At 40.9% G+C, this 14,553-nt stretch overlaps 1 long non-coding RNA gene across 1 annotated transcript in view; it reads right to left on the bottom strand.

Annotated features, from left to right (window-relative positions):
* Positions 1 to 13,524, bottom strand: part of LOC124556677 — a 61,949-nt gene extending 48,425 nt beyond the window's left edge. Inside the window, exon 1 of the long non-coding RNA XR_006968657.1 lies at positions 13,441 to 13,524. This is a non-coding gene — a long non-coding RNA (uncharacterized LOC124556677). The remainder of the gene's footprint in view (positions 1 to 13,440) is intronic.
* Positions 13,525 to 14,553: the final 1,029 nt, after the last annotated feature.

Here is a 14,553-nt window from a genome sequence, read left to right as displayed (position 1 = left end):
TTTCGGAATTTTCATCCAGTTACTGATATCTTTACCTAAAACTTCAGAAAAACACAAATTTCTCTATTTGTTTGAGAGGCTCTATTATTTCTCAAGATTTAAGATTAATTATACATACAGAGGAAAAAATTATGTTATACGGATTCGAGTCGGGTATTGTTCTATTTCCATATTCTATTGCTATTTTTCTATTTCTACGTTCTTATAAAAATGGTTCAAATGGCTCTGAACAATATGGGACTTAACATCTGAGGACATCAGCCCTCTAGAAACTGGTTTCGGTACACTATTTCCTTTGTCTGATTTTCTGGATTCTTCAATAAAAAGCACTTGTAACACTACAATGAAAAGCAAACGCTTAGTAACGAACGTTAGTTTCTTGAAATGTTTTTCTCTTGGCTCAACTCGGCGCTATCCAATACAACGCGTATTTAGGTTGATGCGGCAAGACTTGGGAGTATTCTCAAACGAAGATATAAACTTACGATAGTTTGTGCATCATTAATCGGCAAATACGTTTTTTTTATTAATATAGGAATCTCTGTATCATATTTTAATTCGGTCCGTTAGAAACGATTGGTGAAAGCCTGCGACAGTAAAAATAATGAGTTTTCTGCTACCAGGTAGTAGGAAAGTTATTTCATAAACAAACCCTTAACCGTCATATTATTTTAGGTATACGTTGTTTCGGAACTTCTCTCGAAGAACTCGTTTATGTAACACCGTAATTTTCATTTCAACGATACCATAAGGGAAAACGGAATATTTTCAGTTTTATTACCACCCACCATGGTAATAAATTCTACGTCTGCAGCTCGTGGTCGTGAGGTAGCGTTCTCGCTTCCCGCGCCCGGGTTCCCGGGTTCGATTCCCAGCGGGGTCAGGGATTTTCTCTGCCTCGTGATGACTGGATGCTGTGTGCTGCCCTTAGGTTAGTTAGGTTTAAGTAGTTCTAAGTTCTAGGGGACTGATGACCATAGATGTTAAGTCCCATAGTGCTCAGAGCCATTTGAACCATTTGAGCCAATAAATTCTACAAAAAAGTAGGAAGCATTGCGGTTAATGAAACATATAAGACCCTTTTTCAGATGTTAGCTCTACTAAAATAGAACAAGATATGCCAACAACGTGCTCTCACTTAAAAACAAGAAGTCACCAAAGACACAACAGTATTTTCGGAACTTGACGGAAATTTTCACTTAATTATACATTTGTCGGTCAGCATTCCATGTTTGACAATCTCTATTTGCATAGTAATTCGCTGTATGATTACATATTCCTCATCTTCGCTGGAGGTATGGGGTGAACTTTCCCGGCACAGTATTGGGAAGCGATTCCGGGAAACTCGACGCTGACGACAAACACCGGCGGGCTATTGAACGCTTCGGCCCCCAGGGCGGCGAACCGTAAAAGAGCTCTGTGGGAAGCATGGACGCCGGCCGGCCATCGCTGCGTGCAAAAGAGGCGCGCGAGCACCTGATGAATTCCGCCACCCATTTCGGTAATTACATTCGATCTCGGCGGACCGCGTGTCCAACGTGTAATTTCACATTGCTGCCTTCCACGAGTCTATCGAGCCTTGTACCCGTTAATTACGCCCAAATATTTATGTATATCGTATGCAAGGGGTCAGAATAAATTAGCAATTACTATGTTACTGGCAGCGAACATTAAGGGATGATAGCATGATACTTTATCTTTAGCTCACCCGACTGGAGACAGCGTTTCTCATACGACAGAAAATTTATAATTAAGTTTCGTGAAGGCTTTTTAGTACTTAATGTTCATTCACCATTAAAACAGTGAATGCATAGGCATATCTAGCAAATGGGAAAAAACAAAAACAAAATGCTATCGGCTCTGAAAGTGTTTCAGAGCTGCCCTCGACTCTAGAACAAATAACGTATATACATTGAAGCGCCAAAGAAACTGGTATAGGCATGCGTATTCAAATGCAGAGATATGTAAACAGGCAGAAAGCGGTTCTGCGGTCGGCAACGCCTCTATAAGAAAATAAGTGTCTGGCGCAGTTGTTATATCGGTTGCTGCTGTTACAATGGCAGGTTCAAATGGTTCAAATGGGTCTGAGCACTATGCGACTTAACTTCTGAGGTTATCAGTCGCCTAGAACTTAGAACTAATTAAACCTAACTAACCTAAGGACATCACACATATCCATGCCCGAGGCAGGATTCGAACCTGCGACCGTAGCGGTCACGCGGTGCCAGACTGAAGCGCCTAGAACCGCACGGCCACACTGGCCGGTGCAATGGCAGGTTATCAAGATTTAAGTGAGTTTGTACGTAGTGTTATAGTCGGCGCACGAGCGATAGGACACAACATCTCCGAGGTAGCGATGAAGTGGGTTTTTCCCGTACGACCATTTCACTAGTGTACCGTAAATACCAGAATTCCGGTAAAACTTCCAATCTCCGACATCGCTGCGGCCGGAAAAAGAACCTGCACGAACGGGACCAACGTCGACTGAAGAGAACCATTCAACGTGAGAGAAGTGCAACCTTTCCTCAAATTGCTGCAGATTTCAATGCTGGCCCATCAACAAGTGTCATCGTGCGAACCATTCAAACAAACAGAATCAAAATGGGTTTTCGGAGCAGAAGGCCCACTCGTATACGCTTCATAACTGCACGATACAAAGCTTTACGCCTTGCATGGGCCGGCCAACACCGACACTGGACTGTTGATGACTGGAAATATGTTGCCTGGTGCCGGTCGAGGTGGCCGAGCGGTTCTAGGCGCCACAGTCTGGAACCGCGAGACCGCTACGGTCGCAGGCTCGAATTCCGCCTCGGCGTGGATGTGTGTGATGTCCTTAGGTTAGTTAGGTTTTAGTAGTTCTAAGTTCTAGGGGACTGATGACCTCAGAAGTTAAGTCCCATAGTGCTCAGAGCCCTTTGAACCATTTGTTGCCTGGTCAGACGAGTCTCGTATCAAACGGTAGCGAGTGGATGGCCGTGTATTGGTAAGGAGACAACCTCATCAATCCATGGACCCTGCATGTCATCAAGGGACTGTTCAAGCTGGTGGAGGCTCTGTAATAGTGTGAGGCGTGTGCAGTGGGAGTGATATGGGACCCCTGATACGTCTAGATACGACTGTAACAGGTGACACGTACGTAAGCACTGTGTCTGATAACCTGCATTCATTCATGTCCATTGTGAGTTCCGACGGACTTGTGCAATTCCAGCAGGACAATGCGACACCCCAAACGTTCAGAACTGCTACAGAGTGGCTCCAGGAACACTCTTCTGAGTTGAAACACTTCCGCTGGCCACCAAACTCTCCAGACATGAACATTATTGAGTATATCTATGATGGCTAGCGAGGTGCTCGTCCTCTGCAGAACTCATGGATTCAGGTCCCTCCAGCACTACTTCAGACATCAGTCGAATCCATGCCACGTCGTCTTGCGGCACTTTTGTATGCCCTCGGGGCCATACATGATATTAGGCTGCTGTACCAGTTTCTTTGGCTCTTAAGTGTAAATGCGTCTACGTAGCTTATCCACAGTCATAGTTTCTTACTTGCTTATTGTTATCCCATCTACTTATGTGAGAACAGAACTAATGTCAGAGAGAGCTTATGTTCGTCTTGAAAAGGAGCATTTCACTACCATCAACAAGTACCTGGGAGAAACAAAGCCTCGGGACAAGGAGTGGAACTATGACACGCTGTAAAGGAAGAAATAAAGGTTTGGTATCCTAACGACGCACAGTTGGCGAACTTGCTTCGAAACCTGATCGGAATAAGAAAAAATGAAGGTGCTCGTTCCGATTTTGATCCCACGAAACCACGTGTTAACTGCACATGTGCATTCTTGCCCAGTTATGTGGTGTCATTCCAGTCTCAAGTCGATATGATACGTGCCGTGACATTTGAGGGCAAACAGTGAATCGGACAACGACACATTTCTGAGATATTGTTTGTGTGGCCTGTTTAATATATGACAGCGATCCTACCTAGTTTTCAGGATAAAATAAGATGGGTAGCATTCCAGCAGGTATGTTTATCACAATTTGCAATGATGTATATCGACTTAACACTAAGCTTCTACCTGTGTTAGGACTATCCGAAATCGTTGGCTACAAAATTTCCTCTTTGTGGCTCCACTTTTTGTAAATGACTCTCCTACTACCTTAACAGTATAGTTAACGAGTTCAAATGTATTTGCGTTCAGATATTTGCACGTTTTTAGGGGATGGTCACTTTTCTACCATGCTGCAGGGCCACACGGTGAAAATGGGTCCCTCATTATTGCAATCTCATTAACTATTATTTGCACAAAAAATGCCATTAGGGTTTTGTGCAGAATTCTTCGGCAGAGATTCGGAATTGTGATGATAATTTTTTCCTCAAATTGGCAAATATTTTTTTTTACAAAATTAAATTTCCCCGATAACGTTGTTCTTTTTGCGAAATGCTACATAACTATTTAGATTTTGTACAGAGAACTCTAAAACATAGTTATCAAGAACTCTGAAAAAAATGTGTATTTTTCAAAAGTCGAGTGTCAGCTTCGCGGGAATCACAATATTCTGCAATAATGACCTAAGCCGACATCAGTCTACATATTTTTGATGCACAGGCATGCCAAAATCGAAGCTGCTCCTTAACCGACTGCAAGCTCAGAAAAGGGTACCCAGCGTTATCGAGAAGATTTTACACGCAAATACCCCAGTAAGAAAGCGATGCATGTCGTGTTTCATCGGCGTCTAGCATCTTTGAATTTATTCATCACCATAGTCCAGCAAATGACAATTGAAGAAGATAAACAGATGTCATCTGAGATAAAAGATCTGCTTTTCGACCACACAGAAAATGTTGCGGGGAAGGCAAACCAAAGACTGCGTTTTATTGGCAGGACACTTGGAAAATGCAACAGGTCTACTAAGGAGAATGCCTGCACTACGCTTGTCCGTCCTCTTGTAGAATACTGCTCCGCGGTGTGGGATCCTTACCAGATAGGACTTACGGAGTACATCGAAAAAGTTCAAAGAAGGGCAGCACGTTTTGTATTATCGCGAAATATGAGAGAGAGAGAGTGTGACTGAAATGATACAGAATTTGAGCTGGACATCATTAAAAGAAAAGCGTTTTTCGTTGCGACGGAATCTTCTCGGAAATTCCAATCACCAACTTTCTCCTACGAATGCGAAAATATTTTGTTCACACCGACCTACTTAGGGAGAAACGATCACCACGATAAAATAAGGGAAATCAGAGCTCGTACGGAAAGATTTAGGTGTCCGTTCTTTCCGCGCGCTACACAAAGTTTGAATAATAGAGAATTGTGAAGGTGGTTCGATGAACCCTCGCAGAGTATCCATGTAGATGTAGATGTAGATGTATCTCCCATTGGACAACCCGACACCGACCCTTCTGAAAGTGGTAACGATACAAGCGACGAATCTCACTATTATTTCAATTTAAAAATGTAAAATATCGTATAAAACATTTCAGTAAAGAAATTTCAACTTCTAATTCGCTATCAGCGATCTCACAATACTTTATACCCGAGGTCTTACACGAATCGGCTAAATTTATGATTTTTAATTTGGCAAATTGTACCCGTTATTTTGACTTTTTTAATTCCGACATCGTATTCCTAATAAGTGATCAAAATAATCTAAAAATAACACAGTTTTGTTGAATTTTACATCCATTATTCTGTTATGTCCTGGTTTTGAGGCGAGTTGGCCCACTGTGCGACATAGCAAGGACTTGGACTGGCTAGGAAGGGGAAGGAAATCGGCCTTGTCCATTTCAAAGGCATCTTCCTGGCGTTCTCCTTAGCCGATTTAGGGAAACGACAAGGAAGATAGAAGCTGGATTGCTGAACCGGTACTGTTATTCTGCTCCTCACGAATGTGAGTGCAGTATATTCACCACTGCCATTTCGCTCCCGGTGGTGACGTAGGTTAGTTGAAGCAAATGCGATTCTTTCGTAGATTGCAAATCGGTGAAATGCAAATTTTGTAGCATAGAGGCTGCCTGTAAAACCCCGTTTCTGGCTTATACAAGAATACTGTTCCATATAAAATAGTATTAAAGATAGCATTGTGGGTATATGGAGATGAGTAGCCTGTGTGGGAAGGATTATCTGATTAATGCGGGAGTGTAAAAGAAATGTTACGACATCGGAAATGGTAGATCCATGAAGAAAGAAATATAATATTTACTGAAAACCTTCGCCAAGAATTACAACAACCGTTTATCGTTTCGGAATCTACAAATATTGTGTAGATAGAATTAGACTAGGAACGGCTCTCGCAGTAGCACGTAGAAGCGCATTACACCCAATCTCCCTCTGTGAGTACTACGGGAGGACACTTTAACTACAGTAAGAAGTGCTTCTTATCAAATATTTTTCGGTAATTTTCGTGAACAGTCCTGAAAGGTTGGATTTTGCTATGAGTGTAGAGAAATTATTGATATAACAAGAATAAACTTGCCATAAACTCTAACTCAAATTTTCTCGCATCGCCATACTCTCGTGTTAAACTTCCGGTACTTGTAACTAACCAAGCATATGCTGATTCGTTTATAATACAATGTACAATATTTCAACGAGATTATGTAACATTTACTGTGTGTCAATGCTATACTATAAAAATACTTCACTAGCTTCTGACCGAAAGAGGTGACGCAGAGGTTATGAAACTGGATTCGTGTTTGGGGCGACTGTGTCTCAACTCCACGTCCAGGTGCCCAGTTATATTTTTTCTGTGGTTTCTCTAAAACACTCAAGGCAAATGCTGTTGTTGTTCCTCTTAAAAGGACACCGCCGATTTCTTTCTCCATCCTCTCGCATTCCGAACTTGTTCTCAGTCTCGAATGACCTCATCGTCGACTGCCCGTTGAACTCCAAACTTTGTTCGGAATTGTATGCAGATAGGAGACACTAAAGCCACACCTTGCCCGTGTCGTACATCAAAAGACATGTGGAGTTCGTTACTTGAATTTTTGTTACTTGCAAAATACTGGAATTTAATTTCCCTAAAAGTCATTAAAATTTGTTCTCTATCATTCCTTAAAATAATATCTCTAGATACGTGCAGTATGCAGCTGATACAATACTGATTTAGTATCTCTTGCATATCATACTTCTCTTACTGTCAGACGAATAAAGCCAGCTTCCTTTGAATAAGGGGAGGTAACTAAAATCAGGCACTTTTTAACTTCTTAGAGTCTGTTTAGTCAAAGGTCCACATAAGAATCTTAAGAATATCTCTGCTGTATGTTTTCTGAAGTTTTCCCGGCGGACGGATTATTGCTTCACGATTCGGACGTGCAGCCCGGATACTGCTGGTAGATGTTGGAACATTCTTGCTATATTTCATATATGCTTTCTCACACAGTAAATAACGTATTATGAGCAGAGGTCATACTAATAAAGGAAGTCACAAAGAGGGTAATTTCAGTAGTTTACACTACATCGACTAAAGGAACTGAAGAAGCTATAATGTAACTACATCTTTTATAAACAGCAAGACATTTGACTTATTCCTAATTGTGTTTACCTTTCACTGTTTCATTTTCATTAATTATCCCTGTCTTGCTGTATCGTGACTGAAAATTGTGGTTAACTCAACCTGAGTATGACTACTGTCGTCCTTAATTCACGATAAATGACCGATATACACCTCAAAAATTGTAGTAAAGTACGAATTAGTGTTGGGGAAGAAGAGATCGGAAAGGATGGTTTATTTTTCTTTCCTAGCATATATATGTGTTTCTCATTTTGATGAATTTGCTCTTCAACATTTTTCCGAACGATTACTGTAAGCAGATGCCTTTCCTGACACTAATGTTAACTCATACTGGCAAAACTGAGTACACACAACAGGCGCATGTGCATATCCAAGGTAGTAATGAGAAAACGACCCATGTTCTCCAAAATAAGCATGGCCACGTTCTGAAAACAGTACGAAGGGCGGTTTGCTAGAGCACTGTTCGTTGCTGCGGCGAATGGAATCCATTTACTTCTGGCTCGCCTCCCCGAACCCGGAAGAAAACGCTTAGCGTGGTATGCTGTCTGAGTAAATCGCCAGAGAAGAGAAAGTAAAGCAGAATAATACACTGCGATGAAACTAAACACTTAAGGTTCAGCTCTTCTTTATCTTAAATTCTAGTGCACTGTAAAACTGACTTACTTCCTGTTGAAATCCATTATTTGAGTTAACACTCAAAACTTCATTCATGTTCTTGGGTCAATACGTTGACGTTAAATGAGGAATAAGGATCGAAAATTCATGGGAAAGGCAAGAACGCTGTTACATAACGCCTGTCAACCGGTTTCACAAAGCTAATGGAAAATGTTTTTTTATCCAGTACTTCGTCATTGGGTTCAGATGATGATAATCGCATCAATGAGTTTCCAGAGCGAGGAATTAAACAGACATAGGAAAAAAATCGAAGTTATATCTTTAAAAATATCAGCTGGAGAGTCACGGTATCACTGTAACAGATAGCCCAGAACTTCATATCAACGCAAACAACGATGTTTTCGAAGTATTATAGGTGGTAGTGATTTTGAATTTGTCTCTCAACCAATAGAAATCGTTTAAGTTTTACGTCATTCGACATCAGTTTTTTTTCAGTAACAGTTAATTAGGGTACCTGTATTTCAAGTAGATTAATTTTAGTAGATTTCCGAAAAAAGGAATAAATTTTTCGTCACATTTTGAAGAGATGTGAAATAGTTGGGTTATAGAATCGAACGCCGGATTGCTCTTCATTCAAATGAGGTTTATCGCCTTGTGAATGATCTCAATGTGTTCTGTAACTAAAATGCGAACTCCAGTTGTAGCATATCACTAAAACATAAGAATAAGGGGTTTTTGGCATCTGCCTGAGTCCAAAAAAGCAATAAGCCTTTTTTATTATTTGCTCCTGTATTTTAAGGTACTGTCACCTGAAGACGATTGCCTTCTTTATTTGTGTGGCGCAGTGCCTGACCTAATGAGAAGATCCACGTTTTCCCTACGGATGGACGTGTTAGTTATTTGCTCAAAGAAGGAAGAAAAGGAAGATGAGTGTTTAATAGGTCTATTTCCTGACCTTTTCGATCATGTTGGAGCTATCCTAACTGACTGTGAACAAGAATTGGCATGGCCAGTAAGCATTAAAAAAAGGTCTACAGCCGGTTTTATTGAAATCTCTCGGAGTATTTAGATAATTTCATGATTGTGATTTTATGGAGTTCACCTGCATTATTATGATGAACATATTTCCGCAACGCAGTCAACAATAATCTACGTCGTAGATGCGCCGTGACGAAGTCAAAATCACAAGAAGCAGAACTGTATGTTACAGTGGCGATAATATTTCACACACGTAGTGCAAACTTACATATTATTATCCGAAAGTGTCACAACGTATATGACATATTCGCGCATCAGATAACGGAGTACGTCATTTGTGCTCCTCATACAAAAGTAAATTACATTTGTATTTCACAAGGGATAATAAACTTCATAATCTATCCTCAGAAGATGCTCACATCACTAATACATAATTTACACTTGTTTTATAGAAACAGAGAAACAATTAGTATGTGTATTGTAGTATAATAACGTTTCTACATGGAATTACTTAAATCTTTATAAGCGAATCCAAAGTTAAGATTTTACATCGATATTGATAAGAATAAACCCTTAAAATTGGTGTTTCTTTATGTACACATCTGAATATGATTACACCGGAAATTTATGTTCTCTTACTCAATCTCTCCTTTCTCGTCTATTATTATTATTATTAAGAAAGCGAGACGACGTAGAGCTTTCAATTTTATCAGGAAATGCAACGAGGTGTCTGTATCTTGCTTTACATGGGTCTATTCGCAGTACCAGACAGTAAAAGCAGCTTAGAAATACATAGTGACAACACAGCTGGCGTGGTCAGTAGTCTCTACATGGAGCTTTAAGATGTCTTTTAGGTTTCTTACTTCGAAACGTCCTTTCATCATCTCACTAACATGAGTGGAGTACGTTTTTGAGCCAGGAGATGTTTGAGACTTCCCACCTTTAACTCAATCTAAAGTAGATCTCTTGATCTCAACGAGCGTTGTTACACTACATGTTGACCACTGAACAAAACAAAACAGCAATACAGTCTAACTCCGTAGGACAAACATTCGTTTTAGTGACATCAGTATGAGCGGCGTTTTACTTGTTACAGAATGAAGCACACTGTGAAACTAGATTTAAAGTCTAAATTACCGAGATTCTTATTACAAATCAATTTATTCAGTGACTGTCAAAAATTTCGTTGAAGATATGGCGAATTTTTATCGTTTCTCTTCCTTGAACTGAATGCACTGACAGAAGAAATTCCAATATACCAAGCTGAACTTGTAAAACTACCATGTACACACCATATGCTAATTTGAAATTGTATAACTTGGATGCACTCGTCAATGGCAGTTGTCTACTGACCACTCACTCACTAATACCCTAAGTAGTTTACGTGTTCTTCCCGGTATACAGTTTTTGGTTAGTTAATAATAGAGTATTCATTATCTGATTCACTTAATCGAACATACTGTCCTACTTCTGTATTATTTGCGATGAAAGTCCGTCATATTATCGTTTCTTTCCCTTTAGGTACGCCTACCTCTACATACATACTTTTGAAACCACTATGAAGTTCATTGTAGAGGGTACTACGTGTTATTGTTTTCGCATTCCCGCCACATATGGAGCGCGAGAAGAACCACAGCTTAAATGCCTTAAATAGTCTAATCAAGTGTTGTTGGTACCTACGGAGTTATACGGAGGGCCCTCAAAAATATCTCTAGATTCTTCACCTGATACCGGTTTTTGAAATTTTGTAAGCGGGCTTTCGCGGGGTAACTGGTGTCTTTCTTCAAGGGTCTACCAATAAAAGTTTTTCAGTATTTTCGTTACGTTCTCCCGTGGGCCAGACAAACCTTTCATACTTAAGTAATGGTAAGTATTTACGCACCTATAGCCACTTTTGGAACTGTAATTGAAGTTAACAGGATTTATTGACAAAGAGATGTGTACTAACGTGGAATATATGTTAGAATGATATGGTTGTATGGATTTCTTTGCTGAATTTGCTACATAACATATGGTTCCTCGGAAAGAGGTTGTGCAATCGTTAAAGCGCTGGTCTCGTATTCGGTGGAAGTAGGGTTAAAATTCCTTATTGTTATTCTGATGTTGTTCTCTATGATTTCCGTGAAAACAGATGCTGTATATTCCACTAACAAGGTCATGGGTGATATCGCCCCCCCCCCCCCAGTCCATTTGTCGACAGCACGTTAGGCGCTGTTATTTGTATCTTAATTCTCAGTTCCTAACATGGTACCAAACGGACACATACAGACGGACCTCCTTAAAAATGTGATTTGTTTTCTTTTATAGTCTCATGACGGTTAAGTAAATTACCATTCATACATCACAAGAAAATATGTATGATATTGATTTCAAGAGTAATATGTTTCCTCCAGTGTCTTAGCATTCAGTTCAATTTATCAGAAAAGATATGGCCCCTCGTTAAAAGTAGAAGTGAACCACACCCAGCTGCGCTATTCATTTGTTTTTAAACTGATTAGTATGACAGTATACAGAATTATATGAATCCTAGCATTCGTTCAAAAACTAAGTGAATAATCTAAAGGTTCATAACATTTTACATCATATATGGGTTAACTAGGGTTCAAGTTATAATTCTTTTCCGTTCTACAATTCCAGATTAGGTGTAGTCTTCAGAAAAACGACAGAGATCTGGCCCCTAATTATGCCACAGTCTGATTTATATAAAATTAATTTATTTTGCGTTCACCAAGAAGTCACGGCGCTGCGTAATACAACATACTTCTGATGTATCTGCTGAAATTTGTTAACTGGTCCAGAAATACTTGTTTTCCAGTTACATAACAGCAGAAAAACAATATTTACGAAATTAAAACATGTAGTCGCGACACATGGTTAATAATCTATCTGCCGGTACCATCCTAAACATGACATCACATAATTCCAAACATCTCAGATATATAGGAGATATCAGTTACAAAATCGATAAAACGTCAATGTAAAACATGAGCAAAGGCAGCAGGGATTGAAAATAGTATAACCACAACAACACAATGAAAACTAAAATTTTACTGTGTTTTGGCAGGTAGAGACGAAATGAAATATGTCTCTAGTATGTTCTGTATTCGCAACAATTTTTCATGAAAAACTGAAATTGAAACAACTGAAATCACAGTATATTTGTAAGCTGAATGTGCTGAGCATGTCAAGTTCCAAGGTCTCTGGTATCTCCGATGACCACGTGATCTAATGGTCTTCTTGTGGGTCAACGGATCAGTCTTGCGTGGTGCTGTTTCGATTACAGACACAAAGCTGCTACTGCTTTAACTAACTCACTTTAAGGGGGCACAAGGTGAGAAGTAGAAAAAAAAAGAAAAGAATCACTTGACCGAACAGTAAACCACTCAACACCGTACAATATAGCAAACTCTCAGAAAAGTTTGTTCCTCTAAAACAGAAAAACGAGAGAGTGACTTTTATTCCGTAAATTGCATTAGTAAAACTGTTGCAAGATTTTAGGGCTAACAAAAGATGTTGAAAAAATGTATTATCTACGGACTAGTGGTGATACTCGGAAGTAGATTTTTTCCTAAGTCGTTAGTGATCAGATCTTCAACTATTACTGCGAATGACATGGCTCGATTACTCGTAATAAAAAAAATACAAATTAAAGCTAAAACAAACAAAAAATTCCATCGAGCCTTTTACGTGTGCTTAACCATCCAATGTTTACATTTTTCATACAATATACGAAACTTTGGAATAAATATCGAGATTTACTACGTGTGCTTTCGAATTACTTCCGTGCTGTTGAGCCCGATTTACTTGCAAACAACCACTGCTCACAGTTTTCATTATATCTATAAGAAATGAGTAAAAGGTTCATACTTTGCCCGTGAGTTTTCAAATTACTTAAATACTACTGAAGCTGACGTAGTTGTCTATTTATATATCGAGTTCGAATGCGATCGATTTTCGACCTAACATTGTGGGTCAACAATGTGTTTTGCTAGTGTTATTTCGGATTGTAATACTCTCTTCCCCCAAATCCCCTAAGATTTATTTGCAAGTTTCCAAAGAACCTCAATGCGGTATCCTCAGGCGCCTATAACTGCTTATACTGTGGCTCCACGGTGCGTGCATCGAACCAATTTCCGCACTCGCGTATCGATACGGCGCGCGCAAAAGTACCTGGAAAGGCGCAACAGCTACTACGAATTTTTCCGTAACTACCGACGGAATGTCGCTGAAAAAAGACGAGGCACTTCCGAAGAGGTGAAAGTCGCCCCTGCGCGTCAGGCGTTTGAAGACGAGAGGGGAAAAAATCCGCATCGAGGGAAAGGCGGTGGCGACTTACCGGAGCCACGCCCCCGCGTCGGCACGGCGTCGGTCGGCGCCGGCGTCGCGTCGGCGTCGGCGTGCTGCGCGGCGCGCGTCCGCCGAGTGTGTGCGCCGGCGGCGCCGTGGCCGCTGCGCTTCCCCCGCTCCCTGCCAGCAATAATTGGCGACATTACGGCCAGGGACACTAATGGCCTGGCCTCCCCGCTAACCAGCAATCACACTTCTCTCCGCACGCCGACCTACACACCAGTTTTTTGTACTGTGGCCGGCCTTTATTACAGTTCTCCGGGCACGTTTTATTTCTTATTTCACGTCTTTCCGTCTTAGCATCCTGCGATCCGTCGCCAGCACCTGCATCCGGGCTGTCGATTCTGTCGATACAAAACTCGCCTTCTATGGGACGAGGTCGCATTCCGGGCACGTATTAGGCCTCTCTCCCCAATACAGTTTCGCTATATTATAGCTCCGGGGAGGTGCTGGGCTAATCACGTGCTTCTCGAAACACGGAGGCGCCACTGCTGTCGATAACCATTTTCGGTCTTCATCGACCGCCGATTCCTAGGAATGACGGAGACGATCTGTGTCAATGTTTGCCATGTTCTCTACAAAAGTGGTACCTTATTTTAAGTAACTCTGTCACTATTTCACCCATAGCATTGTTGTAGTCATTCGGCACGAAAAATTATAAGAAGAAAGCAAATTCACAGGTGTGAATTCAGTAGTAATTTCTCATAGGCCAGAGATTATACCAGCGCCGACGATGATGCATCGCACTTAAGGCTGGCCATTGAAATTACACTACCATGAAATAGACTGAATTGACAACAGTCATGGGATACCTCAAATGGCTCTGAGCACTATGGGACTTAACATCTATGGTCATCAGTCCCCTAGAACTTAGAACTACTTAAACCTAACTAACCTACGGACATCACACACATCCATGACCGAGACAGGACTCGAACCTGCGACGTAGCAGTCGCGCGGCTCCGGACTGAGCGCCTAGAACCGCTAGACCACCTGGGATACCTCCTAATGTCATATCGGACCTCCTTTTTCCCGGTGTAGTGCAGAAACTCGAAGTGGGATGGACTCATCAAGTCGCTGGAAGTCACCTGCAGAAATGCTG

The sequence above is a fragment of the Schistocerca americana genome, chromosome X (genome assembly GCF_021461395.2).
Source record: "Schistocerca americana isolate TAMUIC-IGC-003095 chromosome X, iqSchAmer2.1, whole genome shotgun sequence".
In the NCBI taxonomy this organism is placed as follows: domain Eukaryota; kingdom Metazoa; phylum Arthropoda; class Insecta; order Orthoptera; family Acrididae; genus Schistocerca; species Schistocerca americana.
The sequence above is the reverse complement of the archived record's forward strand: the minus strand, read 5'-3'. Positions and strand labels throughout refer to the sequence as shown.